The sequence below is a fragment of the Protopterus annectens genome, chromosome 4.part1, assembly GCF_019279795.1.
Source record: "Protopterus annectens isolate FY-2018-M chromosome 4.part1, PAN1.0, whole genome shotgun sequence".
Taxonomy (NCBI): Eukaryota; Metazoa; Chordata; order Ceratodontiformes; family Protopteridae; genus Protopterus; species Protopterus annectens.
The window spans coordinates 626,405,345-626,432,666 of NC_056734.1; the positions used below are offsets into that span (position 1 = coordinate 626,405,345).

Genomic DNA, 27,322 nt, shown 5'->3' on the forward strand with positions numbered 1-27,322 from the left:
GTTGCTATTTCCTTGAACTAGGTAGTCAGTTACCTTTGTTTGTCTGGAGTGAGATAAGCCATCTGGGAATCTGTATTTAAGCTTGCACCCAGGAACATCATCTCTTCAGAAGGTACTAGTTTTAATTTATTTTTGTTGACTGTGTACCCTAGGCATGTTAAAAGTCTCATCACAAACATCAGATGCTGTAGTAGAATGTCCTTGTTCTCTGCTTGTATGAGGCAGTCGTCCAAGTAAGGATATATTTGTATTCCTCTTTGTCTGCAGTAAGCAATTACTGGTGCCAGGCACTTTGTGAAGACCCTGGGTGCAGCAGATAAGCCAAAGGGCAGTGCAGAGAATTGGTAATGCTTTGAGCCAGCCTTGAATCTGAAGTATCTTCTGCATGATTGTCTGATTGGGACATGCAGGTATGCCTCTTTTAGGTCTAAAGTCACAAGCCAAGCCTTGCTGCCCAGCATGGGCAGAAGCTGTTGTAAGGTCAACATCTTGAATTTTGGTATATCCAGGAAAATGTTTAGAATAGATAGGTCCAATATTGGTCTCCATGCTTTGTCCTTTCTGGGTACCAATACAAGTCTTGAGTAAAATCCTTGTCCCTGCTCTCGCTGTGGCACTTGTTGAATAGCCATCATGTCCATGAGAGCTGCGACTTGTTTTTGAGCCTCTGCCCATTGATTTTTTGGCAGGTCTGGCCATCCATTTGCCCTTGGCAAGGTATAGAAATGAAACTTGTAGCCTTGTGACACTGTCTAGAACCCATTTGTCCTGGGTTATAATGTGCCAATTTTGAGAAAAAAGAAGTGCTAGTTTTCCCCATAAGGGTGCTGCCAGAAGATAAGTGCTTGGTGCAGGCAGGGGGAAGTCATTGGGACTGTTTTCTGTAAGATTGTGCTTTGTCTTCTCCACCTTTGGAGGTAGAAGTACTCCACTGCTTAGACCTGTAGGATCCTTGCGGCTGTGATCTGCCTCTAGGGCATCTGGATTGTCCCCTTTGAGGTATGTTTGAGACTGGAAAGGACCAATTCTTTGTAGGCCAGTGTCTGCTAATCTAGGTGGCTGTACCTGTAAGAAATCCTTGACTGTTTGCATAGATTTAGCTTTGTCCTCCATTTTCTTTAACACCTCTTCTGCCTTAACACCAAACAAGGTATCATGTTGTAAAGGAGCATCTAATAATTTTGCTTTAACATGGTCAGGCAGATTTTGTTCCTTTAACCAAGCATGCCTCCTAATGACAGAACCCGTAACAGCAGCCCTGCAGGAGGCCTCCAGAGAATCAAACCCACATTGCAAAGTATGCTATCCAACTTGTTCAGCTGCATGCAATAAATCCTGCATTTCTCTGTTTTCTGCACATTCAGAATTTGCCATCATTTTCTCTTTAAGCAGTGTCATGACATATTGTTGATATTTGAGCATATGAAACTGGCAATTTAAGGCCCTTATAGCCAAAGTAGCAGATGTGTAAATCTTTTTTCCCCATCTATCCAGTGCCCTAGAATCCCAGTCAGAGGGGATAGGGTTTTTTGCAGTAGAAGCCTTGACCCCTTTTGGACCCTGAGAAATAGCTTCTGGGTCTACAGTAGGGTTTTTTAAGAGGAATTTATGAGAGTCAGGGACCCTGTAGTATCTGTCTGGCTTAACAGGAGCTGGAGGTAAAGAGTCAGGGGTCAGACTAGACTCAGAGAACACAATCTACAATGTCCAATACAGGTGGAACAGCTAGAGGTCTGTGTTGAGGTAGTAAAAGGAAGTCTCTGAGCCTTTTCTTAGATTCTGAAAGATCTTGGCTCTCCCAGTGGAAGTGCTCCCTCATGGTATGCAAGGTTTCCCCAAAAGAGTAGTCCTCAGGAAGAGAAGCTGAAGGAATTGATTCTGCAGCATCAGAATCCTCCAGGGGGGAAGAGGATATTCCTGATCAGAAGAGGAATCAGAAGAAATTGAAACCTGATCTGAAGATTCATAGTCTGTCTCTTGCCTAGGCCTCTTATAAGGAGGGGGATGGGAACCCCTGATCAAGGTAATTAAGTCTTCGGCCATTTTGAGCATCTGTTTTTTGGGCATGGAGGCCTGTCCTTGTGGCTGGTGAACTTGTTTCTTTGCCTTTAAAGGTGTTTCAGTCTTTGTCTTTGAAGTCGGTTTAATATAGAATTGTTTAGGTCTGAATACACCCTCAGAAGGAGATGTCTGCTCAGCAGCTCTGGACCCATCTGAGGGAATAATCTCCGAGGCTCTAATACCTTGAGTTTCCAGCAGCCTGGCCGACTCCACGTGGGAGTCGGTAGTGGCCTGCGACTCTAAAGTAACGGGCGTCAGGGGCTGCAAAAGTGCCTCACTGAGAACCGGCGACTTGCTTAGGAGAAGCTTCGTCGGTTTTGGACCTCGGTTGCCTGTCTTTTTCTTTGTTTTTTTTTGTGAACTCCGGTAGTCGGATGGGTATCCGACGACATTATATAATTAAATCTTCGCACAAAATAGCTTAATGCAAAATCGTACCGGCGCTTAATAGTGCATTGGTTAAATCTAGCACAAAACCGACAACTAGTAACGTCGTGGTCAGGGCCTAAGCAAGGAATGCAGTAAGAATGAAAGTCCTTATGAGGTATTTGCTTCCCACAAGAAATACAATTATTAACTTTTTCTGACATCGGTCTGGAGCAAGAAAAAAGTTTCCCCAACGGGGTACTTAGCTTTTAATGAAGACTTCGGATCAGAAACTCGTACACGAAAATCTCAGGAGTCGGCCGACCGGCACTTGCGAACTGCTTCTGCTTCGGGCACCGCACGGCAAGAAAGACTGAAGAAAATGGCGTCGGCTGCATCTTTTATACCCCTAACGACCTGACGTCAGGAAAGAGGCGACAGCAACCGACGCAGGACCCAAGACTTTGTAATTCAGGCCGACTGGGGGCAACCTGCCAGCAGGATAACCCAAATGTACTGACTGCAACAGTGAAACACGAAGAACATCTACCTTGTTGTCTTGTAAGCCTTCTATCTTGTTTCAGCATGTTAACAACATCAGATAATAAAAAATAATCTCTGAAAGGAATTAACAGCAAGTCAATCATGCAAACATAATGATGGATTTGAGTCTGTGGTGAAAAACTAAGACATGTTGCTAAGAAAACAGCACTTTGTGAAAGGGATTGGACAACTGTGAGAAGTAAGACATGTTACACAAGTTCCTCAAGGTTGACCAAGATCAAATTTTATCTGCTTCACTTAGCTTACACCAGTGTTTTCTGCACAAGGGGAAGGAGTGTGTACAAGTAGTCATGTATCCATGTAAAGATAAAGTGCTCTCCTTAGAGATAAAGCTGTGGGGAACCAGAACAAAATGTCTTTGTCTCCTTACTGTGAATCACCAGAGAAAGCTCAAACTATGTTACTCAAAGAGCTATGAAAGAAGCCACTAGTATGTCAAAGAAACTGGTTTACAGATCAAACTGTACAGTTTGTTGTGGTGTCCTGGAAGCTGAACTGTCTAAATATTCAGACTGTGAATAATGCTTACTACCAGATGAATGTAGCCTCCTCGGCACACATAAAATGCAAATGTGCAGGAAACTTACTACAGCAGTAAGTCCTGATCACATTCTACTATGCAGAAGGAAGAAACCAACATGCACCCTGACTTTCAGAGATAAGCACCCTTTTCCCCTCTAGCTGGGTTGATGCTGACTTTCCTTGGATGTTGTAATGCTGCTGCTAGTATAAAGGGGATGTTTGCCTGTACCCCTCAAAATGGGCATGTATTTAGGATAGCCAACAGGGCTACTTTCTGTGACTTGCCCCTACAGGTCCACTCTGAAAGCTTGAAAAATGCAATTTTCCTTAGGAAGCCAGGACAAGAAGCGAAACAGTGTTCATAAATGAAGGATGTGTGTGGGGAGGGAATAAGTACCCACACAGAAGCCTTACTTACCCTCATCAGAGGGGAAAGTATTACTGCAACAGTGACCATACTTCCCAACATCTACTATTTTGGTTGACTTATCTACACAACTCCATTAGCTTCTTTGCGTGTATAACTGTTGCAGTTCTGAAGATAAGTTGGATGGGTGGACAACATACAGAAGAGGGCAGTGTTATCTCTTTAGAATAGCACAAGCTATTCCAGTTCTGGTGACAGTAGTTAACCAATAATGCTTTGCTACTCAACGCCAGAAGTCTAAACCTCAAGATGCACGCACTCGAAACTCTCCTTAGCATGGAGAACATCGATATCTGTGCAGTAACAGAAACCTGGTTCAAGGCTCCAGAGAGCACCCCAGCACTACCAGGTTATACCTCATACCATGCTTTTCGGCCCCAAAACTTGGAATGAACCACAAAAGGAGGAGGGGGAGTATCAATATTAGTCAAAGATACCCACACCTCCAGGTTGGTGGCACAGCACAAAGCATCAGAGACTATCCACGTGCAACTAACAGTGGATAAAACTGCCTTCCAGTTTATAGCCTGCTACAGACCACCCTCCCAAACCCAGGAACCCCACTCGGCCTTCCTTAGAACACTGGAAATATGAAGGTCTCTCCGAACACCATTATATTGGGCGACTTCAACTATCCAAACATAGACTGGGAGCATTACTCTAGCTCCAACACCCTAGCCCAAAGGTTCCTAGAATTTATAAACTCAAATGCTATGGAACAACTTGTTACCACTCCCACAAGAGGGGAAAACATACTGGACCTGATCATCACCAACATGGGGACTCTATGCTCCAGACCAGAAGTGTATCCCTCACTGGTAAGATCAGACCATAAACTAATCTCACTGGATATTCACATCCCGACCCCACCCCCTGCCCAGAAAACCACAGTGAAAAACTTCTCTAAAGCAAATTTCACACTCCACCCCCTGCCCAGAAAACCACAGTGAAAAACTTCTCTAAAGCAAATTTCACACTCCTCAAAACCGAGGTGGAATCCTTCAAAGCCTCCGGGCCTGTGGAAAATATGGCCCAGACCGAAGAATCCTTTATAAACGCAACACCTTCAGGAATGCATGGATCATGCAATCCCAAATAAAACCAAGACCCAATCCTCCAAAGGCAGACGTCCTGTCTGGTGGACCCCAGCCATAAACAAACTATACAATAGGAGGAGGAAGCTACTACATGATAGAGCAAAATCCCAAAAAGGGAAGGCATCTCTGATCAGTATTAGCAAAAAACTACGGGCACTCATAAAATCGTCTAAGGCCAGCTTCGAGAGAAAAATTGCACAGGACACTAAGGATAATCACAAGGCTTTCTTTAGTTATGTTAGGAACCTGGGTGGGAATTCCCAGATATGCTCAGAATTAGTCCAAAATGACAAAAAATACACCGAACCCACAGACATTGCCAACATCCTAGCTGACAGGGTCAGTGCAAACTTCTCCCCTCTCCTCACCAAAAGGTCAAATATCTTTCCCAGCAGAGTTCTGCCCCCCTGACATCTCAGATGCTCAGGTAAGAGCCGCCCTCTCCAAAGCAAAAAAAACAGCATCAATGGGACCAGACGGTGTCCTGGGCTGCGTCCTACATGAACTCCAAGAAGAGCTAAACCCAAACATAAAACTACTGTTCAATCTCAGCCTTACTACAGGATATGTACCCAAAGAGTGCTGTACAGCAACAGTGGTCCCTCTCCACAAAGGTGGTGCCTCAACGGATCCTGGAAATTATCACCCCATAAGCCTGACTAGCTTGGTCTGCAAAGCTATGGAAAGGATCATCATGGACCTCATAAATAAAGATATTGGGGACCTACAGACACTGGATCCTACCCAGTTCGGCTTTGTTAAGGGCAGATCCTGCCTCTTAAACCTGGTCGATTTCTTTGAAACAGTCACCAAGGCCATTGACGAGGGGAAGGTGGTCCACACAGCCTACCTGGACCTCGCAAAAGCCTTCGATACAATACCCCACTCGGGCATTATAGATAAGCTCACCAGCTTAAATATAACCCCCTATGTCACTAGATGGGTTGCAAACTGGCTCAAGGACAGAACCCACATGGTTAGAATTGCTGGAGCCATGTCAGACTCCAAACCAGTTACAAGTGGCGTCCCACAAGGCTCAGTCCTGGGACCTCTCTTGTTCGGTATATATTTCTCGGAGGTACAGACCAACACGGAAGGACTGTGGCTGACCAAGTTCACAGGTGACTGCAAACTGGGCACCATAATCGACTCTCCAGCCAACACAAGCATCCTCAAAAAGGGCCTCACAGAAACAGACAACTGGTGCCAGAGACATGGCCTCAAGCTAAATGCGAAAAAGTGTATAGTTATCCCCTTTGGAAAAAACAAAGTGCCCACAAATTACCACATAGGTGGTAATCCATTAAGTACAGAAGAAGTAATTAGGGACCTGGGGACCCAAGTTGATAGCAATCTCTCATTTGACAACCACGTGGCCAAAGTGGTTAGAAAAACATTTTATATAGCCCACCTAATCATGAAGGGATTCACATCTAGATCAGCGGAGGTCATCGTGCCTCTTTACTCATCCCTCATCAGGCCCATAATTGAGTACAATGCCCCTTTTGGGATGTACCTTACCAGACACCTGCAGCAACTGGAAAGACCCCAAAAGTACCTCACCAAGAGGATCAAAGGGCTCATACAGATGCCATATGCTGCCCGGTTAAAGAAACTCCAGCTCTACTCAGTGGCATACCGCCTGCTCAGAGGCGATCTGTGCCTGACGTAGAAAGCCATGTCCAACCTGGAATTAATGGGCATGCTGCACCTCAGAAAATCCAAATCCCATCGAGCTACTCGCTCGACAGACTTGAACCTCAGCACTGAAATAAATAGGACATGCTGGAGGGAAAGATTCATAACCCAGAGGCTCCCTTCACTCTGGAATAAAATCCCAGTCCAGGTTAGGCAGAGTCCCTCATTGACTCTCTTCAAGACGAATCTTGATGAGTGGATGGGAGATCGTAGGTTTACCCCGGGTATCACTTCTGTGTCACTGTTAGACAGAGGCACAATATACTAACCTCGAAAAAGGGCATAGCAAAATTAATTTAAAATGGGTGGCGAAAGTCAAACACACTCTGGCTAGGCTTATAAATGCTCTAGGGCAGATAGCCTAGAATGAACCTATGAACCTATGAGAATGCATACAGTGAAGATGAAGTTCCTGGATCTAAGATGTCCTGGCATTTTCTTAAGGAAAGCTGCAGCAACATATCTGACCCTTGTTATGTTTCCCTGCAGAGGACTGCCATAAGCTTTGTAACAGAAAGTAATGCATTGGCTAACCATTTGGAAATTGTCTGCTTAAGCACTAGAACATAAAGTAGAGGGTGTCAGTCACTATACTTGTGACTAAGCGGGAATATGTTCTAGCTGTCCCTAAGCGTAGCTGAAGTGCAATTCAGAGACACTGGATCTGGTAAACTGCAACAGTTTCAATTAGTCAAATTAATATGCAAAACAGAACAGAATGAGAAATATGTGGAAAATCTGTGACTATCTTATGGAAATTAGAACTTCTTCCAGCCTTTGTGAGCTTCATAGACTCTTTTTTATGTGCACTTTGTGCCATGCACAGAATGCTTGTACAAAGCAAATTTATGCCTTTTTTTTTGTTCACTTTGCAAAGCTCCTTGGGGTCTGCTGCTAACTTAGCAGTTTCCTGTTCTAAGCTGCTAAAACCAGATGCACTTAGGCAAAGGCTGATGCATCTAACTTCGCTGATCAGGAAAGTTTTGGACTGATTTAGAGTGGACAAGGACGTAGTACGGACTTCAGTGACTTTGTATAGCCCACAGACAGTAATGGGGGGAGGGAATGCATGGCCTTCCAAAAAATGTGTATATCAAGTTATGTACAGCCTTCACTATATTTCCCACAGGGCCTTTCACAGATAAACTAGGGACAAGTTGACCATCTCATAGGTTTCTGTCTTAAGGATACTTCAGCAGTTACCTAGCATATTACTGGCACATGTGGATCAGTACATCCATTTCTCAGGGTCACCTCAAGACCAATTCAGTACCGTGTTTGCCTTTTATGGGATGGCACGTTTACCTGATGTGCTTGGTATATAAACTTTTCCCACATTGCCATTACGGTTTACATCTGGACCACAGGGGAGTGGTACCAGAACATGAGGGGCTACCACTTCATCAAATGTCAGGTAGTGTGTGGTACATGGGGGGTGCATTATTAATGCGTTAGCCGTGCATCCTGACAGTGACCATGATTTCCATACTTGGCATACAAGTTCACTCTACAGCCTCTTCCTGCATGGTAAGATTTCTCATGGTTACCTAGTTAACTGTAAAGCATTTCAAGGTCATTAACCATTGGTATTTCAAGGTCTATAGAGTGGTACACACAGTACTGTTTAATCACCTCCCCCCCTTTTTTGTTGTGTCCTCTCTCTGTTTAATTTTCCAGATAATGCACGCTTCGCACTCAAACCTTGGCTGATGACAACAGTGTGTAACACGCACAGAGCTGCGGAGGAGTGCTTCAACAATGCCCTATCCCAGACAGGGAGAGTCACTTTGCGAGTGCTTACCCTGCTCAAAGCCTGAAGTCTGGGGTTGCCCTTTAATATGACTCTGCTACTGCACACAAGATGTTTACTGCCTGCTGCATTCTGCACAACATAATCATGCCTTAGTCTGGTTGCAACTGCACAGACAGTCACAGACAACAGCAGTGCAGCTCCCTCTATTGTTTCCCCCACCAGTGATGACAGCGAAGCTGGCCAACCAATGGCAGCAGCACATCAAACCTCAGGCAGGCACCTGCATGGTATACAGCAGTGCAAGTAAAGAGGTAGCACCTAGCCCACATCTGTGGACCATGACTTTCACTTAACAGTGGGGAAAAATGATACACAGGTAATACTTGATGCATACAGTGTGTTACTTGTGGCCCATGCTGTGTGGTGCATGGTCAACTTATACTGTACATCCGACATTTCTTATTTTTCAACAGAAAAGTGTTTCATACAATACTATCAGTCATCATTTGTACAATGCTGAAGGGTTAAGTTCCCCGAGTGCTAGTTATACTGGCAAGGAATGAGTGTGGAAGAGCAGGTGCTGTGACATGTTTATGTCCATACTGTTATTTTTAGCTGCACTTCCCAAAGCAGACTATACTGACTTAATCAGCACAAATTACTTGCACTAAGAAAAATCTTTTTCCATTTTTTTCCAACCGTTTGTATTCTGTGCTACATGACTTTTCAGATAATAGTTTTGCAGCAGCCAATTGTGTAAACTGTTTTCCTCTTACAAATTTTCATACCGGTTTATATTTGGAAAATGTCGCACACAATGAACCCTGAAGACAGTGTGGTGTGTGATTTTATGTCCTTTGTGTTTTTGTGCACTGTTTGTTCGAATCGGTTTTGTCAAAAAAAAACTTTTCAGCAGAGGCCTGTGGAATAAAGCTCCAACATACTACAAACATTTTTAAACAGACATTCAGTAATATACATTAACATGCATGAAATAATATACATTAACAATTATGCATACATTTGCTAGTTAGATTATGTTCACATGAAAGAAAAGGCAACAACTGCAGTATAAAAGATACTTGTGCCTTAGTAAATGTTGAACACCGAGCATTTGAAGAGACGCATTACTATGTGGTGAGACAGATAACAGCTCATGTGAGTAGTGCTTAGAAATTCAAAGAAAAATGATGAAAAAAGGAACTAGGCAGGACAGAAAATGTTAATATTGTAGTTAGAGATGGGGTGTAAAGCAGGTTCGGAGTCCAGAATCTTGTCTTAACTTTCTTTAGGTCTAGCTTGTTCTTTTTCTTTATCCTTTTTCTTTTCTTTTTCCTCAAGCTTCTCCATAGATTTAGCTGGCAAGGGAGAAGCAGACAGTTGACAGGAAGAGCCTGACTATGCAGACAACAGGTCTTTAATTTCCAACTTCTCTCTTCAACCCTGCAACATTCTGTCATGCAATTTGAGGGCTCTAATCTCCAAATCAAGGCTACAAGATAACTTTTCATAGGATCTGAAATGCCTTCAGATCGTGATGTGATAGTTGACACCCTGCAAACCGGCAGAGCACATCCAATCATCCTTCCTCAATTGAGGCTGTATGGACTGCACCATGATCACCCAGAATTTTGTCTGTTTCACAAATTGATTTAGATGGCTCAGACCCAAAAATGGTCTGAGGTCTCCTGTCTTCTTTGGAACTAAAAAAAATGGAACAGACCGTGGATCCTAACTGGCCTGGGGGAACCATCTGGATGACTCTTGCTTAGCAACTTTAACACTTCTGTTGCTGCAGATTCCAACTGATCCGGTGGTGTATCTGGAAAGTTCAACCTTTTGTTTGGAGTTGACAAAGACGGTATGGTATAGCCTCTGGTGATTATCCACAGCACCCATGAACTGGATGTTACAGTTTTTCAGGTTAAAGGGTGTAAGATTAAATGTTCCACAACTGCCTCCAGAGTGTAAGAGTTGGGCAACCATGCTAGAACACTGGTAAGGTCTCTCAGTGAAGTGGCTATGACAACCTTGTTTCTGTGGTCTGCTTCTGTCTCTCGGGCAGTGTCCGTTCAAATTACCTCTGCCACAAGGAGGTCTATTCCCAACAGTGTCATGGTGAAACCCCTGTGACTTTCTAAACCACATATTCCAACCTCCCCTTTGATTACTAGAAAAGGATCTCTGTGGATTAGAAAAACAGATTCTTACAGCAAAAGGGTCTTACTGTTTTACTCACTCCTGGTAAATGTCTACTTTACCTTAAGTCTATAAAGAGTGCAACCATCATAGGGGGCACATACAAAAGAAGCCTTGAAACTTTCCAGGCAATCACATAGCCACATCCAGGCATGCCAGCTACTCGATGTGCCATCAGCTGCATTTGACAGCTGTACGGCCACATATGATGTAAACTGCAGGGTAGACATTTGTATGTCTATTTTTTTGGACATCTGACAGTAATTTACCAAAAAGAGATATGGAAAGTTCCTTGATCTAGTCCCTTTGGAAAAGTGTCAAAAGGGCTAGGTAGTTCAGCACTCAAAGTGCGAAGGTTACCAAAGCATAAATTTGTTTCCCTAGTCTGTCAAACGTCCTGGATTCTCAGTTAGGGTGATGGACAAAGGAACTTTCCTTTGATAGTTCCCTCTTTGTGGTTGCTGCCACCACCATGGTATGTACTGGAGGGCCTTAAGACCAATCTTTCCTATAATTTGGTGCAATCAAGATTCTGTCCATTTTTTTTTTTAAAGAAATTGGGTCTGTTATGTCAGGTTCCTTCCAAGCCTTCTAAGCAACTAGGTCTATTAACATATCAGGAGGTGGGACTACCCCGGACGCTTAATCTAAATCCGTGTCTTTAGTAATCAACTAGGGGAGGCATCTATGTACTTTCATTTGCACATCCTCTTTGGCAGGAAATATTTCAGGGGCTCTGGTGGAGACGCATTGGAACTAGATGGAGAGCTTGAACATCAAACTGCCTTGAAGCTAACTGCATCAGTCTGTCCCTGTCGACTCGAACAAGAAAAATGAGGCACGGGATCCACTGGGAGTTGGAATGAATCTTAACTCTGTGCATGAACCTGTCTCCCTGGCTTATCCAAAGCTTTTTCCACAGCCTCAAAAGCCAACTCATCTACTGAGGCTGTGAAAAGGGTCTTGGCTGGGCAGCACAGACAGCAAAAGAGATCTGAGGTATTCTGAGGAAGAGAGGAAATTATGGGTAAGAGGAGACAGATCCTTGGATCCACAAATCTGAAAGGTGCTGATGCTGGATCTGAATTGGATCCAGGTACCAAAAGGTTGAAGCACATGAAAAAAAGAAAAGACTGGAACCATAGGTTTGCAAACTTCCTCTACCTCTGGTTCATCATCTGTTGAAAAGGGCCACCTCTGCCCCAGCCAACCCTATCTGAAGTGTAGTGAAAGGGCTGATGCTGGGGTTTCCTGAACTATAAGGATTTAGACCCCTTTCTGACTTCTGCTATAGAATCTTTAAGGGATCACAAATTTGATGCCTACAGCAAACAAAGTCTGACCTTCCTGCTCACCTAAATTCTTCTTTCACAGCAGGGACGAATAAGGAAGTGCCATCACCTGCTGCATTTGTGAAGGATGCCTCAAAATTCTCCAAAAAGTCACAAAGGTAAAGCCAGGCATGACACCTCTTCGTAATACCTGTACCCAGTGCTCTGGCCCCTCCATCCGCAGCATTATTTAAGAGCCACATGAACAGGATGATTATGTTTAGCATAATCCCCTTGTAGTCTCCATCTTCTAGACTCTGGCATGGTTGCTTACACAGAGTCTAGAGTTTGCTTTGCTAAACATTTGGAAGCAGTTCCTGTGTGTTGCATAATTCAATGATCTCAGGGCAAAATGGCCAAGGGGTATGCACGCTATCCCATTCTATCAATCAACCCAGAATTCTTGCTGGAAGGATGGACTGCAGCTATTTGGTGGCTGCTGCTATGATCACAGTTAAACAGAGGCCTAATGGACCAGTGCTACCTACCTAGGAGGAAGGAAAATATTATCAGGCTTTCTCAGGATGGCTTATGAGTAGATAGGTTCTTGCCATGCTCTCCTGACAGCCAAATCTATCAGATGGTCAGCAAGATGGACCATCCAGAAGGTAGAACGGTGGAGAAAGTACAGTTTTGTACCTACCATAAATGTAGATGTTCGAGTGCTAATACAGCTGCAGTAATCACAGATGGGTTTTCAGCAGTCAGGCGGTCCCTCGGTCGGTCGAATACCAAAGTCTTGGTCCGGCGTCAGTTGTCGTCGCTTACTCTTCTGACTTCAGTAAGGCCAGAGTATATAAGACACAGCCAACGCTATGTTCTTCAGTCTTTCTTGCCCCAGATGTCAGGTGCCCCCAAAAGGAAGGCAATACATAAATAAGGCTTATCTACATATGCAAGCAATGCAATGTAATGCAAAATCAGTGTAAGCAAGCAAATAAAACATAGCAGGATAACCCAGTCAGGTGGTATGAAGAGGTTGTTAGGCCCCATGCCTTTACCAAGTGGGGAAGGAGGGAGGGAAACCTGTACTGCAGCTGTATTAGCACTCGAACATCTACATTTATGATAGGTACAAAACTGTACTATGTTCATCGTGCATACAGCTGCAGTAATCACAGATGGGTAGAGTCCCAAAGCTATGCATAGGGTGGTAGGTGCTATGAGGAACTGGGGTGAGCCAGAATGCCCTGCAAAACAGCAGTGGCAAAGCCTGCTCTTGTTCTGGAATATAAGGGCAGGTGGTAGTGTTTTGTGAAGGTATGTACAGAACTCCAAGTGGCTGCCTCCAAAATATCCTTCGTAGGAACACCTCTGAGGAAGGCTGTAGAGGTGGCTGTGGCCCTGGTGGAGTGAGATCTGATACCAGTAGGGACAGATTTCCCATGATAGGAATAACAAAACCGTATGCAGTGGCCAATCCACTTGGAAATGGTCTGTTTGGTAACTGGTTTCCTTGAGCCCCTACGCATAGGACACAAAAAGTTGTTCTGATTTCCTGAAGGACTTTGTTCTGTCCAAATAATAACGTAGCTGCCTATGGATGTCTAAAGAGTGAAGCAACCTCTCCCCTTTGTTTTGAGGGTTAGGATAAAAGGTAGGAAGGTGTATGGCTTGATTTAAGGCTACCCTGGATACCACTTTTGGCATAAAAGATGGGTTGGTACGAAGGGAAACCCTGTCCTGATGGAAGATGAGGAAGGGCTGCACTGCCATGAGGGCCTGTAGTTCAGAAACCCTACGAGCTGAAGTGATGGCCAGAAGGAAAGCTGTTTTCCAGGACAAATGTTGCAGATCTGTTGAGGCAGCAGGTTCAAAGGGAGGCAATGTTAATTTTTCTAGTATGTAATTAAGGTCCCAGGCTGGTATTGGTTGCTTCCTTGGAGGTCTTATATTCTTAGCCCCTCTGAGGAACTGTCGTAAGAGTGGGTGAGAGAATAAAGGAGGATCCGTGTTGAATTCTACAGAAATGGCTGAGGCATGTATTTTTATGGAAGAAAATGAAAGTCCACTGTTCAGCAGTTCAGCTAGGTACTGTAAAACCTGAGGCAAGTTCAATTTTCTAGGGTCCTGGCCTCTTTTCTCATTCCAACAGCAAAACTGCTTCCATTTTGCGGAGTAAGCTTTTCTAGTAGATGGTCTTCTGGCCTCCAAAATGACATCCTGCACCTCCTTGGAGAGTAGGGACTGTTGTGGTGTCAAGGAATTTTCCATGCAGCGAGGTTGAGTGTTTTTAGCTGACTGTGAAGAGTTTTGTAGCTGTTCTGAGTCAGTAAAAGAGGCATTAGAGGCAGGGACCAGGGAGGAATATGTGTTAGGCTCCTCAGGAGTGGATACCAGTGTTGCCTTGGCCAATCTGGAGCAATCAGTATCATCCTCGGTTTGTCTGTTCTTGCTTTCAAAAGCACCTTGGGCAGAAGGGGCAGAGGTGGGAATGCATAAACTGTCCATGCTGTCCAACTGAATGAAAGGGCGTCCACTTTCCAGGCCTTTGGATGAAAGGTCCTTGAACAAAACTTTTTCAGTTGATGGTTCCTGTGGGAGGCAAAAAGATCCATGTCTGGCCTCCCCCACGCTTGGATTATCTCTCTAAACACCTGAGGATGCAACTTCCATTCGTGTGGATCTGTCATATTTCTGCTTAGAGTGTCTGCCAGTGTGTTTTCCAGTCCTGGCAAGTACTGTGCTTGAAGTTCGATTTGTCTTTCCAGAGCCAAGTTCCAAAGAGTCATGGCTAGTCTGCACAAGGGGTATGAATGTGTTCCTCCTTGTTTGTTTATGTACCACATTACTGTGGTGTTGTCTGTTCTTATCAGTAATTGTCCTGGATGCAGGAAGTCCTGGAAAGCTGTAATTGCATTTATTACTGCTAGCATTTCTTTTTGATTGATGTGAAGGTGCTTTTCCTTTTGGGACCATCTGCCCTGAATGCACCTGTCCTTCATGTGTGCCCCCAGGCGTAATCTGAGGCGTCTGTGGTTATGACTTGTTTTGCTTGAGGCTTGCAGAAAGGAAGGCCTGTGTTTACTTGACATGCTTGGGCCCACCATAGAAATTCCTTTTGCAAACATGGAATTATTGGTATAATTGCTTCCAAACTGTGACTGTGTTGAGACCATAGATTTTTAGGTACCATTGAAGTTTCCTCATATGCAGCTTTGCACATGGGATTAGAAGAATGCAAGATGCCATGAATCCCAGAGCCTGCAGGATTTTCCTTGCAGTAAGCCTGGTACTTTTGCTAGTGTTTGAAGTACTGAGATAGTTGCCCTTGTTTTTCTGGCGTAAGATATGCCATCTGGGTGTTTGTGTCCAAGTTGGCACCCAGGAAGGTTATTTTCTGAGATGGTGTTAGCCTTGATTTCTCCTTGTTGATGGTATATCCCAGAGAAAGCAGTAACCGTGTCACATATGCCAGATGTTCCAGTAGTATCGTTTGCTGTCCGCTTGGATCAGGCAGTCGTCCAGATAAGGGTAAATTTGTATCCCTTGAAGTCTGCAGCAGGCAATCACTGATGCCAGGCACTTTGTGAATACTCTGGGCAGTAGATAAGCCAAAGGGCAATGCAGAGAATTGATAGTGGATTGAACCTGCAAGAAATCTGAGGTATCTTCTGCAGCTTTGTCTGATTGGGACATGCAGGTATGCCTCCTTGAGGTCCAATGTTACCAGCCAAAACTCCTTGCCCAGCATGGGAAGAAGTTGCTGTAATGTGAGCATCTTGAATTTTGGTACGAGTAGGAATGTGTTTAGGATGGATAAGTCCAAAATGGGTCTCCAGTCGGTTCCTTTTCTTGGTACCAGAAAAAGTCTTGAATAAAAACCTTGACCTTGTTGGTGTGTAGGTACCTTTTGTATAGCTCTCATGTTTAGGAGCTTTGAAATTTGCAGTTGTGCCTCTGCCCTTTGATTTTGTGGCAGGTTTGGCATGCCTCTCATTTTTGGAAGAGTGTGAAATTGAAATTTGTAGCCTCTGTTTATAATGTCCAGTATCCATTTTTCTGTTGTGACAATATGCCAATTGCATGCAAATAATGCTAGTTTCCCTCCCAAAGGTGCTGCCAGCTGAGACTTGCTTGGCATGGAAATGAGGGAGTCATTGGGTTTGCTTCCTGTATTGATGTGCACTGTCTTCACCACCTCTTGGTGCTGGAGATTGCCATTGTCTGCCTCTATATGATCCTTGTGATTGCCCTCTGCCCCTTGTGCGTCTGTATCTACCTCTTTTGGGCTTGTCAGTGGCTGGAAAGGACCAGTTTTTTGAAGGCCAATTTCTGCTAAAACGTGGTGGTTGGACCTGTAAGAAAGCCTTGACAGTTTGCATAGATTTGGCTTTTTCTTCCATTTTCCGTAGTATCTCCTCAGCATTAGTACCAAATAGTACATCCTTTTGTAAAGGAGCATCAAGAAGTTTAGCTTTCACATGATCATGTAAATTTTGTTCCCTAAGCCAGGCATGTCTGCGAATGACTGATCCTGTAGCAGCCGCTCTACTCGAAGCCTCTAGGGCATCATAACCACATTGTAAGGTGCGTTTACCCACTTGCTCTGCACTATGCATCATATCCTGTAACTCTTTTAAATCTGGTTGTTCAGGTTGAGACATTTTGTTCCTTAATTGTGATAACCGGAACTGTTGATATTTAATCATATGAAACTGACAGTTTAATACCTTTTTACCCCACCTTTCTAGAGATCTGGATTCCCTTTCTGCAGGGAGTGGATTCTTGGCAGTGGAGGCCTTTAATCCCTTGGGGCCTTGTGAAATGGTTTCAGGGTCAGCATTATGGCCTTTGTAGAGAAATTGGTGAGAGCTGGGTACTCTGTAATACCTATCAGGTTTTGCTGGTGCAGGAGGCAGAGAATCAGGGTTAAGGCAAGCCTCCGAATAGACATCATCCAGTACATCCAAAACAGGGGGTATAGCCAGAGGTCTGTGCTGAGGTAACCAAAGAAATTCCCTAAGTCTTTTCTTGGAATCTGAAAAGTCTTGGCCTTCCCAATGGAAGTGTTCCCTCAAAGTGTGCAAGGTTTCCCCAAAGGAAAAATCCTCAGGAGGGGATACAGAAGGAATGGACTGTTCTGCATCCGAATCCTCAAAAGGATAGTAAGAGTGTTCCTCTGCATCAGAATGTTCTGATAAAATGGATCCCTGATCAGAAGAGGGAGATTCTTCCTCCACTCTGGGTCTCTTGTCAGGAGGGGGCTGAGAACCTCTGATAAGAGTAATTAAATCCTCAGCCATTTTAAGCATCTGTTTCTTAGGCATGGGTCCAGGAGATGGGCCCTGTGCAACAGGCCTCATGGGATGCCTGGCTGCTTTGGATTTAGTAAAAGACTTTATTGAAAAAGAAGATGAGGGCCTAAATACACCATGGGTGGAGGTGGACCTGTCCACATTAGAAGGCTCGACATTAGCAGGGGCTTCGGTTGTAGTCTGAGAAAGGGCCGAGGACCCAGCGGTCTCGGGTACAGAGGACACCGCCAAAGGAGTGTCGTCGGTAGTCAGGGACTGCAAAGGCGTCTCGCTGAGAACCGGACCACGTGTAGCCTGTTTTGGCGTGGTGTCGGTGGGGACCGCGGGTCTCGCGTGTCGGTCCTTTTCCTTGCGTTTTTTGGTCAAAACGGTAGTCGGAATGTCCGATGACATTTTATAATCAAAAGCTTTACCAAAGTAGTGTTGGGCGAACTCCGCCCGACGCTTAATAGTGCGTTTATTGAAGGTAGCGCAAAAGCGACAGCCCGAGACGTCGTGGTCTGGGCCCAAACAAGGTATGCAAAGGGAATGGAAATCCTTATGCGGTATTTGCTTCCCACAAGAAATACAATTATTAACTTTTTCTGACATCGGTCTGAGGCAAGAAAAGTTTCCCCAACGGGGTACTTAGCTTTAAAGAAGACTTCGGTTCCAATTTTTTTGCAATTCAGGAGCTGGCCGACCGGCACTTGCGAACTGCTTCTGCTTCGGACACCGCGCGGCATAAAAGACTGAAGAACATGGCGTCGGCTGTGTCTTATATACTCTGGCCTTACTGACGTCAGAAGAGTAAGCGACGACAACCGACGCCGGACCAAGACTTTGGAATTCGGCCGACCGAGGGACCGCCTGACGGCTGAAAACCCATCTGTGATTACTGCAGCTGTATGCACGATGAACATCTATAGCCCTCAAATAATACATCCTTCTCTTGAGAGGATAGTTCTGTAGACCATGATCCTTTCTGTTGTAACAATTCCAAGACCTCACCAAACTGCTTGACCAGCCGATGATAGACCATGGTCCTGTCACCACAAAGTCATGACAGGCAGAAAAAGCTGACGTGCACCCAGACTGTGGAAACACCATAACCCAAATCACAAAGCTGCCTGAATGCAAGTTTTAAGATACCTCGCCATCCAAACAGACAACCTTTTACACTTGGTAGAGCATGTCAGTCTTGTTGAAGGCTTTTATTGTAGCAGAACTTCTCTAGGCAGTAAGCGCTTTCACGTTGTATAAACGCTTCTTCAGACTTCAACATAATACAATGAATTTCATGCCTTTAAATACTATGGTCGCTAAAAGCTTGATTAATCAATCAATTAAATAGTATTTTAAATTATTAAAGTGCCAGTGCTCACAAAATACATGAATGACAAAAACATAAAATAAAAACATAAGCATATTATGCATATTAAATTAAGCATATATATTGATCTATTTTTAAAAACTGCCATAAAGAGTTAACATGTTAAAACACTTGTGATATACTGAGAAACTTAATGCTTAAAAGCCTTGGCTGCTAAAAATGGTTTCAAAGTAATTTTATCATTTAGGCCATATTTATGTGCCTGGAGCCTGAGAATCCATCTGTTCTCAACCTCCTCTGTGCGATTCTTGATGTTCCCTAGCCTACTATTGCTTTTAACCAATTCTAAAACCTTAAACTTGAAGTGATGTAAGGACCCTTTCTCCATGACATGTCGTGCCAATGCGTTGGTCATATCTTCTTTGTTAACTGCATAGACATGTTCTCTTATGCGTTCCCGCAGCGTGCGGTTTGTTTTTCCCACATAATATTTCTGACAAAGTTGACATTGGGCCAGATAAACTAGATTCTTAGATCTACAGTCAGCATAGCACCTAAAGGTATAAATTCTTCCAGTATGTGGATGAATGAATGCATTTTCTGCTGTTATGAATCTACATTGGTTGCAGGTTCGGCAGGGAAAGGTACCTTCTCTCTGTGATATGAGATGTTCTACTTCTGTTTTTTCATAGCATAAGAGCCTCTTTAGAGACTTCATGTTCTTATAGGCTATGTTTGGTACCTCTTCAACTAATGTCCTAATTCTCTCATCCATAACTAAGATTTTCCAATTGTTCTCTATGATCTTTTTGATCTGACCATTTCTATTAGTGAATGGTATAATAAGTCTTGTTTTTTACAATGGGTGACTTCTTTGTGTTTGTATTGTTGGTTTCTAACTTTTTATGATAGAATGGTCGACCCCTATCTGATCTTATTTCATCTGTCATGGCTATAGTGTCATGAACAGCTTCTTTGTTATATCCTCTCTGTATAAAATTCCTTTCTAGTGTTTTTTTCTGGTTTGCAAAGGCTAATTCATCAGTAGTTAATTTAGATGCCCTTAGTGTTTGGTTCATCACTATGTTTGAATAGATATGTCTAGGATGCATGCTGTTGCGATGAAGCAAGTTGTTTCTCCAGCATGTCTTTCTAAACATTTCCGTGTTAATACCATTTGGTCCCTTGGTTAACTGGACATCAAGAAATTGTATTATGTCACATGAATGAGTGCTTTGAAACTCCAGAAAATCAGTTGTCCCATTCAAATAACAGATAAATTCAACTAAATCTTGCTCTGTCCCTCTCCATATCAAAAACGTCGTCCACAAAACGACTATAATGTATTATGTGCTGATTAAATACTATATTATTCAGCACATAGGCATCCTCCCAATATGCCAACACTAGGTTGGCGTAGGAGTTTGCGCATGGGGTTCCCATTGCAACTCCCTTTTTTTGTAGATAATAGTTGTTTCCATACACCAGGACGTTATTTTCTAATACTATTTCAAGCAAGGACTTCCATCTAGTTATTTTGCTATTTTCTATACCATTGTTCAGTAAAAATAGTCTCAAGTAATCGATGCCTATGTTGTTAGGAATCGATGTAAACAAAGATTTCACATCTAGAGTGACAAAAAAGTCGTCATTGTCAATAGGATTCTTATCATTGCACCTTGCAAGGTCCTCTATGAACTGTTGTGCATCTCTTAAAATATATTTAGTATTATTAACTATTGGTTTGAATTGCTTATCTAAAAATATAGACAGTGACTCAGTCAGCCATCCTTTACTGGAAACAATGGGTCTTAATGGTGGGTCAAAGTTCTTTGTGTATTTTAGGTAGACCCCTAAACGTGGGCACTAAGGGGTTCTCAATGAGGAAATATCTATATAACTCCATATCAATAACATTGGTAAGAACCAAGTCATATAACTGTGCATGTACACCCTTAATCAATTTATTTAGTGAATTTGCACTTAAGGGGGTATATGTATCAACCTCTGCAAGCATCAAAGATATTTTTCTATTGTACATTTCCCTATCCATAATTACTATGGCTCCCCCCTTGTCAGCCTGTCTTATCACTATTTCATTGTTACGCTGTAGATTAAAAATGGCTTTTTTCTCTTCCGTTGTTGTATTAAAAAATTCTGATTTCCCTGCATTCTTATCATACAGCTCTAGTAGATCATGTTCACAAGCACGTTCAAAAACTTCAAGTAGAGGATGTTGCTGTGGTATAAACAAGGATGGTTTCTTGAAAACATTAATATTATCTGAATTAATTGTATGTGGTGAATCTTCACCATATAACATTTTCAAAGCTATATTTCTAGTGAACATTTTAATTTCTACTATGAAATCAGTTACGTCTGTGAATCCGGAAGGGATAAAACTTAGTCCTTTGTTTAAGATAGACAATTCATAGTCATTGAGCTCATACCTTGAGATGTTAATGACTAAATTTGGTGTATCGATCTCAGAGCTTTTCTTTGCTTCTCGTAGATCTCTTCTGTTCCCTTTCTTTTTTTGGTGGTGTTCTGTGGTGGCCATGTCCTTATTTCTACTGGCTTGAAGGGAAGCGGAAAAGAAGGGAACCCTTCAGGAGATGTAAAGACTTCACCTTCTCCTTCTCCTTCAATTACATCCACAGCGGAACTCACGGCTGGTGACTTTCTTCTAGCATCTTGTTTGGAGCTTGAATTACTGCTTTCCTTGTTAGTTGGTTGGAGGGCGCCTTCACCGTCGAGGTGAACCATCGCTTCGATAGTAACTTGTCGCTTGGTATTCACTCCAGATTTCGTCATCGATGAGGCACCAATATCCAAATTTTCATTCTCAGCGATGGATGATTCAGTGCAAGGGGGAGGATCCGATGGTGTCGTCATCTGTAGGGGGGTGTTGCGATGGAAAGTACCTCCATTGACGTTACGATATGTAGATGAATTGCTATTATTGACAGCATTATGCGAATGATGGTTAGCTTTGTCTCTCGGCCACGAGAACACTTGGCCTTTTTGAAAATCAACATAATCTCTTTCCAGCTTTCTTTTTTTATCCTGTATGGATTTCTGATCAATAGAACAAAGCATGACTTTGAGGTCATCATACAGCATATCCAGTTCATGTTCATCAAGTAAACTCAGTAGCTCTGCTTCCAGGATTCGAATTTCATTTAATAAAGTCTCTAGCATCACATTGTAGTGTTCAACTAGTATTTTAACATAGCCAAAACTGGTGTCTAAATTTAATTTCTGCCATTTAGATAGTAAACCGGGGTTAGAGTTCCCAAATGTGGGCATCTTAACAACTCTTAGCCCCCTCGGTATAAGTCGGAAGCTCAGACAAGCTTCCATGTGTGATTTCTGCCATTGGATATTCTTCAGCTTATGTAGTTTGTTCTCTAGGCGTTGGGTAATTAAGATTATATCCATATCATGTTTGCGATTTGTGTTTGCTGTATCGATAGTACTTAAGTCCTTTGCTGTTAGCTTCAATAATGGGTTTGCATTCATCTCGACAAGACTGTGGAGACTAAATGTCTTGTCCATTAATGGTACATTTAAGTTTAAATTTTTACTTATCTCAACAGCCATGTTCCAGCGAGAGGTAGACAGTCAACAGGTAAAGGCAAAACAAACACCTCAGCAGGATGGCCTAAATGATAAAATTACTTTGAAACCATTTTTAGCAGCCAAGGCTTTTAAGCATTAAGTTTCTCAGTATATCACAAGTGTTTTAACATGTTAACTCTTTATGGCAGTTTTTAAAAATAGATCAATATATATGCTTAATTTAATATGCATAATATGCTTATGTTTTTATTTTATGTTTTTGTCATTCATGTATTTTGTGAGCACTGGCACTTTAATAATTTAAAATACTATTTAATTGATTGATTAATCAAGCTTTTAGCGACCATAGTATTTAAAGGCATGAAATTCATTGTATTATGTTGAAGTCTGAAGAAGCGTTTATACAACGTGAAAGCGCTTACTGCCTAGAGAAGTTCTGCTACAATAAAGGTCTCTTTTCTACATTGGAATCTTGGATTATTAGCTACTTCTGTGCCTTTGGGATTGTTTTGCTGTTCTGCTTTTTCGTTTTACAAAGGCACTTTATCCTGCTGAGGTGTTTGTTTTGCCTTTACCTGTTGACTGTCTACCTCTCGCTGGAACATGGCTGTTGAGATAAGTAAAAATTTAAACTTAAATGTACCATTAATGGACAAGACATTTAGTCTCCACAGTCTTGTCGAGATGAATGCAAACCCATTATTGAAGCTAACAGCAAAGGACTTAAGTACTATCGATACAGCAAACACAAATCGCAAACATGATATGGATATAATCTTAATTACCCGACGCCTAGAGAACAAACTACATAAGCTGAAGAATATCCAATGGCAGAAATTACACATGGAAGCTTGTCTGAGCTTCCGACTTATACCGAGGGGGCTAAGAGTTGTTAAGATGCCCACATTTGGGAACTCTAACCCCAGTTTACTATCTAAATGGCAGAAATTAAATTTAGACACCAGTTTTGGCTATGTTAAAATACTAGTTGAACACTACAATGTGATGCTAGAGACTTTATTAAATGAAATTCGAATCCTGGAAGCAGAGCTACTGAGTTTACTTGATGAACGTGAACTGGATATGCTGTATGATGACCTCAAAATCATGCTTTGTTCTATTGATCAGAAATCCATACAGGATAAAAAAAGAAAGCTGGAAAGAGATTATGTTGATTTTCAAAAAGGCCAAGTGTTCTCGTGGCCGAGAGACAAAGCTAACCATCATTCTCATAATGCTGTCAATAATAGCAACTCATCTACATATCGTAACGTCAATGGAGGTACTTTCCATCGCAACACCCCCCTACAGATGACGACACCATCGGATCCCCCCCCTTGCACTGAATCATCCATCGCTGAGAATGAAAATTTGGATATTGGCGCCTCATCGATGACGAAATCTGGAGTGAATACCAAGCGACAAGTTACTATCGAAGCGATGGTTCACCTCGACGGTGAAGGCGCCCTCCAACCAACTAACAAGGAAAGCAGTAATTCAAGCTCCAAACAAGATGCTAGAAGAAAGTCACCAGCCGTGAGTTCCGCTGTGGATGTAATTGAAGGAGAAGGAGAAGGTGAAGTCTTTACATCTCCTGAAGGGTTCCCTTCTTTTCCACTTCCCTTCAAGCCAGTAGAAATAAGGACATGGCCACCACAGAACACCACCAAAAAAAGAAAGGGAACAGAAGAGATCTACGAGAAGCAAAGAAAAGCTCTGAGATCGATACACCAAATTTAGTCGTTAACATCTCAAGGTATGAGCTCAATGACTATGAATTGTCTATCTTAAACAAAGGACTAAGTTTTATCCCTTCCGGATTCACAGACGTAACTGATTTCATAGTAGAAATTAAAATGTTCACTAGAAATATAGCTTTGAAAATGTTATATGGTGAAGATTCACCACATACAATTAATTCAGATAATATTAATGTTTTCAAGAAACCATCCTTGTTTATACCACAGCAACATCCTCTACTTGAAGTTTTTGAACGTGCTTGTGAACATGATCTACTAGAGCTGTATGATAAGAATGCAGGGAAATCAGAATTTTTTAATACAACAACGGAAGAGAAAAAAGCCATTTTTAATCTACAGCGTAACAATGAAATAGTGATAAGACAGGCTGACAAGGGGGGAGCCATAGTAATTATGGATAGGGAAATGTACAATAGAAAAATATCTTTGATGCTTGCAGAGGTTGATACATATACCCCCTTAAGTGCAAATTCACTAAATAAATTGATTAAGGGTGTACATGCACAGTTATATGACTTGGTTCTTACCAATGTTATTGATATGGAGTTATATAGATATTTTCTCATTGAGAACCCCTTAGTGCCCACGTTTAGGGGTCTACCTAAAATACACAAAGAACTTTATGACCCACCATTAAGACCCATTGTTTCCAGTAAAGGATGGCTGACTGAGTCACTGTCTATATTTTTAGATAAGCAATTCAAACCAATAGTTAATAATACTAAATATATTTTAAGAGATACACAACAGTTCATAGAGGACCTTGCAAGGTGCAATGATAAGAATCCTATTGACAATGACGACTTTTTTGTCACTCTAGATGTGAAATCTTTGTTTACATCGATTCCTAACAACATAGGCATCGATTACTTGAGACTATTTTTACTGAACAATGGTATAGAAAATAGCAAAATAACTAGATGGATGTCCTTGCTTGAAATAGTATTAGAAAATAACGTCCTGGTGTATGGAAACAACTATTATCTACAAAAAAAGGGAGTTGCAATGGGAACCCCATGCGCAAACTCCTACGCCAACCTAGTGTTGGCATATTGGGAGGATGCCTATGTGCTGAATAATATAGTATTTAATCAGCACATAATACATTATAGTCGTTTTGTGGACGACGTTTTTTTGATATGGAGAGGGACAGAGCAAGATTTAGTTGAATTTATCTGTTATTTGAATGGGACAACTGATTTTCTGGAGTTTCAAAGCACTCATTCATGTGACATAATACAATTTCTTGATGTCCAGTTAACCAAGGGACCAAATGGTATTAACACGGAAATGTTTAGAAAGACATGCTGGAGAAACAACTTGCTTCATCGCAACAGCATGCATCCTAGACATATCTATTCAAACATAGTGATGAACCAAACACTAAGGGCATCTAAATTGACTACTGATGAATTAGCCTTTGCAAACCAGAAAAAAAACACTAGAAAGGAATTTTATACAGAGAGGATATAACAAAGAAGCTGTACATGACACTATAGCCATGACAGATGAAATAAGATCAGATAGGGGTCGACCATTCTATCATAAAAAGTTAGAAACCAACAATACAAACACAAAGAAGTCACCCATTGTAAAAAACAGACTTATTATACCATTCACTAATAGAAATGGTCAGATCAAAAAGATCATAGAGAACAATTGGAAAATCTTAGTTATGGATGAGAGAATTAGGACATTAGTTGAAGAGGTACCAAACATAGCCTATAAGAACATGAAGTCTCTAAAGAGGCTCTTATGCTATGAAAAAACAGAAGTAGAACATCTCATATCACAGAGAGAAGGTACCTTTCCCTGCCGAACCTGCAACCAATGTAGATTCATAACAGCAGAAAATGCATTCATTCATCCACATACTGGAAGAATTTATACCTTTAGGTGCTATGCTGACTGTAGATCTAAGAATCTAGTTTATCTGGCCCAATGTCAACTTTGTCAGAAATATTATGTGGGAAAAACAAACCGCACGCTGCGGGAACGCATAAGAGAACATGTCTATGCAGTTAAAGAAGATATGACCAACGCATTAGCACGACATGTCATGGAGAAAGGGTCCTTACATCACTTCAAGTTCAAGGTTTTAGAATTGGTTAAAAGCAATAGTAGGCTAGGGAACATCAAGAATCGCACAGAGGAGGTTGAGAACAGATGGATTCTCAGGCTCCAGGCACATAAATATGGCCTAAATGATAAAATTACTTTGAAACCATTTTTAGCAGCCAAGGCTTTTAAGCATTAAGTTTCTCAGTATATCACAAGTGTTTTAACATGTTAACTCTTTATGGCAGTTTTTAAAAATAGATCAATATATATGCTTAATTTAATATGCATAATATGCTTATGTTTTTATTTTATGTTTTTGTCATTCATGTATTTTGTGAGCACTGCACTTTAATAATTTAAAATACTATTTAATTGATTGATTAATCAAGCTTTTAGCGACCATAGTATTTAAAGGCATGAAATTCATTGTATTATGTTGAAGTCTGAAGAAGCGTTTATACAACGTGAAAGCGCTTACTGCCTAGAAGTTCTGCTACAATAAAGGTCTCTTTTCTACATTGGAATCTTGGATTATTAGCTACTGGTGTGCCTTTGGGATTGTTTTGCTGTTCTGCTTTTTCGTTTTACAAAGGCACTTTATCCTGCTGAGGTGTTTGTTTTGCCTTTACTTGTTGAAGGCTTCCTGTGTGCTTCAATCACTGACACCGCCTGCCTGAAAATAAGGCCAAGAAGTCAAACATTAAGGAGAAGTTGTCTGCCATTCCACTGTAGGGTCTTCCTGCACTAGGATGGTCTCCTACCGCAGCACAAGCATGACACCCTGTAACCACATCATTCTAAAGAAAAAGAATGACAAGGATGCATTCAAGCCTTTCATCCATGAGATATGCAATTAAGGAATTGAGGGAAAATGTGGCAACAGAAAACTCCCTGGACAATGCACCCACTGTTATCCACCCACCCAACCTGCAGCACTGAGCAGAATGGGTAGAGGTAGAAGTGGAGAACCACTGGAAGACTGGTAACTCTCTGCAGCTCAGAGCCAAGTTAGTAGTGTTTCTTATTGTAGATTTGTCTTTAAAAGCTCTTAAGCCTTTTTAATGGGATAGCAGGAGGAATCGGACATTGTTCTCCATCAAAACATTCAGATGCAGTTAATTTCTATGAAGAAATTATCCTCTGGTGGGCTGTCTTATGTCTGGTAGCCAATATCATCCAATTACTAGGACATATACTTGTTAAAAACAAGCCTTTTTCACTACTAGAAGTTGAAGTCAGCCAACATATTTTATTTCTAGGACAGATGCTAATGCCAAAGCTGTACTCTTGCTCATCACAGCCGCAACATCAGCTTGATAAAATACTTTAAA

The 27,322-nt window shown here is 42.0% G+C and overlaps 1 protein-coding gene across 1 annotated transcript in view; it reads right to left on the reverse strand.

The window, feature by feature from the left end:
* Positions 1-27,322, reverse strand: part of PSMD2 (proteasome 26S subunit ubiquitin receptor, non-ATPase 2) — a 1,781,804-nt gene that overhangs the window by 936,122 nt on the left and 818,360 nt on the right. The gene's annotated exons all lie outside the window — the stretch shown is intronic.